The sequence below is a fragment of the Tupaia chinensis genome, unplaced genomic scaffold, assembly GCF_000334495.1.
Source record: "Tupaia chinensis unplaced genomic scaffold, TupChi_1.0 Scaffold000161_1, whole genome shotgun sequence".
Classification (NCBI taxonomy): Eukaryota; Metazoa; Chordata; class Mammalia; order Scandentia; family Tupaiidae; genus Tupaia; species Tupaia belangeri.
This window is the reverse complement of record NW_006159632.1, coordinates 4,204,690-4,208,272: the sequence shown is the minus strand read 5'-3', so window position 1 is coordinate 4,208,272 and position 3,583 is coordinate 4,204,690. Positions and strand designations below refer to the sequence as shown.

At 51.7% G+C, this 3,583-nt stretch overlaps 1 protein-coding gene across 4 annotated transcripts in view; it reads left to right on the top strand.

Annotated features, from left to right (window-relative positions):
* The window catches only part of DISC1 (DISC1 scaffold protein), a 311,563-nt gene that overhangs the window by 130,609 nt on the left and 177,371 nt on the right, over positions 1-3,583 (top strand). The gene's annotated exons all lie outside the window — the stretch shown is intronic.

Below are 3,583 nucleotides of genomic sequence, written 5' to 3'. Positions count from 1 at the left end.
TACCCGTTAGCAATTTTCATCAGTTTGCAGCCCACTTTGAGACCTGCTCGGCAGCCTCCCTGCCCAGTGTCTGTAACCTCTCCCTGCAGGCCCTCCAGGCTGACGGGCTGTAGGTGTCCAAACAGTCACTCTCTTGTGGGACACACATGGGCGACTCCCAGAGGGCCCTGCAGGGCCACCTCACCGTGCTGACACCAAGGAAGGCACAGTCTGTCCTCCAGCCTCTGCATCGCTGTTTTCCCCAGGGCGCTGTGAGAACCCTCCCCAGGGCTGTGCTCACTGGGGGGAACTTCGGTTTGTCTACTTGACTCGCGGGATGCTCACGTGCCTTTACAGCAGGGAAAGGAAGGCATTCAGGCCCCATAGCAGTCCTTCTTTGCTGCCTGCTCTCTCTCTCCCTTCACCCCTGCTCCGGGGACAGTGAGGAGCTCAGGCAGCTGTCACAGGAGACGTCGATGCCCAGTGTCCTGGTCCCTGGTCTTCTGATTTCCTCGATAGCTAGGGACAGTGTCTGCTCAGGCAGCCAGCAGGTGCCTCAGGTTTATCTGAAGCTGAGTGAGGAAGGGTGGGGAGTGGAGAGCGGCGCTGAGGGCACCCTTCAGCCAGTGCCGTCCACTCAGCCCCGGGGGACAGAGCCACACTTTTTCTAGAAGGTTCCTGTGCCCCTCCTCCAGCCTGCCCACTCACAAGGACGTCTGAAGGGGTCGCTTAGCCGAGCCAAAGCGTGGATCTGGGCCTGGGTGTGGGTGCTGGGCTGGGAGGAGGGCACCACGTCACTGTAGGTTTGTCACAGGCAGCGGCTTGTGGGTGGCCTGGACAGGAACCAGCCGACTGGCGGTGGCTGCATTCTGTGTTCGATGGGCAGAAGCGCAGCTCACCACTTCACATGGTGACGTTGTCCGAGCCGGGAAGCTCTGAGCGGGGTGGACTGCATGCTCTTCTGCGGCGCGGGCTCTTCCTGTACAAACGGGTGCCGTTCTCGACGTCATTCATAAAGACAGCAATGGAGGAAGGCCAGGACGTTTCCAGGCCCAGGTGGGCCCAGGTGGGCCTGTATGAAATCCAGAGTCTAAGAATGCTCCCGAGACCTGAGTCCCCACCGGCTGCGAGGGCTGTGCTGCCACTCGCCCCAGCCCTGAGGATCTGCTCATTTTAACTCTGATTAGTTTGCAGCGACGACGCTAATTTGCACTGTCGTTAGGGATTACACGTTGAGAGTTATTAAATATAAAGGGAACAACGCTGCAGGAAGAGGGAGCGTGACTCGGAGGACTGAGGGTTTGGAGACGGGAGCCCGTCCCTTGCCTCATTCCTGAGCGTGCGTCTCCTTAACCATCGCTCAGCCATCTGCGATCGCTCCCTGTTCCCGAAGTATGAGAGCTGTGGCTAATCACAGGGGCTTGTTCTCAGGGGTCAAGTAATGAATGTGATTAACGGTAATGGGGGGAGTCCCCAGTTACCACCTGCAGCTCTTCTGCAGCTAATTTTGAATTCTGTGTTGATTTCCTTCAATGACTCCTGTCCAGACCCAGATGGTACCTATTTAGAAAATCCAGGAAACTCTTTATTTGGAGAGGCTTTTGCTATAGGGCGCGTGGACTCACCAGACAGAGAGAGACAGAGAGACAGAAAGGGAGAAATCATCCCCCACGGGGAATGGCCATGCCGCGATCCCTTCTCCTGCATTCTCCTCTCAGGATCTTGGGCATACACGCACACGTGCCCGGCGTGAGTTTTAAGCCACTGGGTCTGGGACTTGAACCGCGGTCGCCTACATGGGAGTCCAGCGACATAGCCATTATGCTAACTGCTGGTCCCAAGGAAACTCTTAATGTTAGTATGAGCAGAGAAAATTGGGAAATGGTGCAAAGGAGTGATACAATGCAATAGAACACGGACTATAAATGACTTGCGGGTCGCATCCTTTTTCTGCCCTTTCTCCTTCCTGGAGGGGTTTTAGGCACTCGCATGGCCAGCTGTGTGTTCCTCAAGCCACGTAGGCTGGGTGGGATTCGCACCATAGCTGGCCATGTGGGATCTGGCTCTCTCAACCACCGCACTTCAGGGCTGGCCCGAAGTTAAGATAACTCTAAAATTTAACAAATTTTAAGTCTCCTTCTTTTTTCCTACTTCCACCAAAGAATTATGGTTTACAAAAACCTTTGCCACTTAGTAAAAGATGGTATTCTGTGTTGTTTGGGTCTGCATTTAAAACCGAGGTTGGTGACAAACATTTTTGCAGATCATTCTTTTCTGATTCCTTTTCTAGAATTTCCGATTGGCATGCTTGTCTTTTCCCGGATTTGTTAGGATTCCTTCTGTCTTTGCAGGTTTATCATAACACACGTGGCAATGTTTATCCCCGACCTGTTTTTGCCTGTTAGTTTTGGTTGATGGTGTTTCCTTAGCGCTCCCTTGAATTGCTGGTACAGCGTGCCCACTGCCTTTTTAAAGTTTGCTGAAGGGCACGTGCTCTCTTCTGGGATTACACACATACTCAGTGTGTTTCTCAAGTTGCTGATTTTGGAAGTTGAACCTCCCGGTTGGCCAAGTGGGACCCAACTGCCTTCGCCACCGTGCCATTGGCTGGCCCTGTCCACCGGTCCTGGGTTAGAAATCGAATCCTTTAAGGAGGAGTTGGTCATTCCTGGGTGGTGGACACCTACAGGACTCTGATAAAGACATTTTCCCAACACCAGGCTCAAGCCTGGGCCATTTCTATCAACATCTGTCACCAAAACTGTCAGCTCCTGCGGGAATAAGAGAAGGAGCCAAGAGGTTTTAAGTAGCTTTTATTTTCTCTCACATGAGAGAGAGAGAGAACCTCCCATCGGGCCTGATTATGTTCCAATCCATTTCCTCCAGTTTTCCATCCCAGCAGGCTCCTGAGCTGGGCGGGCACTTGGTATATTTTTCACGTGCTGGTCTGGGACTCCGACTCCGGTCAGACATATAGGATCTGGCCTCTCTGCGCCGTGCTTAACGCTGTGCTAGGCTGTTCCTTTTCGAGGTCTTTGGCAGACTTTCAGTGAATCTTTTCTGAGAAGCCCTACCCCAAGTTTCACACCTTATTTTTTTAAATAAGCATTCTTTTTTTAAAAAAGAATTATTTTATTATTTGCTTTAGGGAATGTGCAATCACCAGAGATAGACAGAGAGAAAGTGAGAAAGGAAGCCGCCAGGTTTGGGACTTGAACTGCAGTCGGCCATGTGGAAGGGCAGCACCTTCACCACCACACCACTTGCTGGCCCTCACTCGTTTTTAAAATCTCCACAGCCATGCTCATCCCGGGAATTTGTCTGTTGGAATGGGCCAAGGCAGTGCTGTCCCACAGAGTGCCATGTGAGTCCCAGACATGATTTTTTTTTTTAGTGTTTCTCTTTCTTTTTTTAAATTTATATTTTAATGCTTAGCATAGGCTATGGGTTCTCAAAATATAAATAGTTTGCACATCAAACAAGTCAAAGATCTTACGGTACACAACCACTTTGCATTCTTGTGTCTGTTAAATGTCTCCTTTTCCTGAGCCTCTCCTGCCCACCCCCAGCTGCCCGCCGCTCCTGTCTCTGCGCTGCACACTTG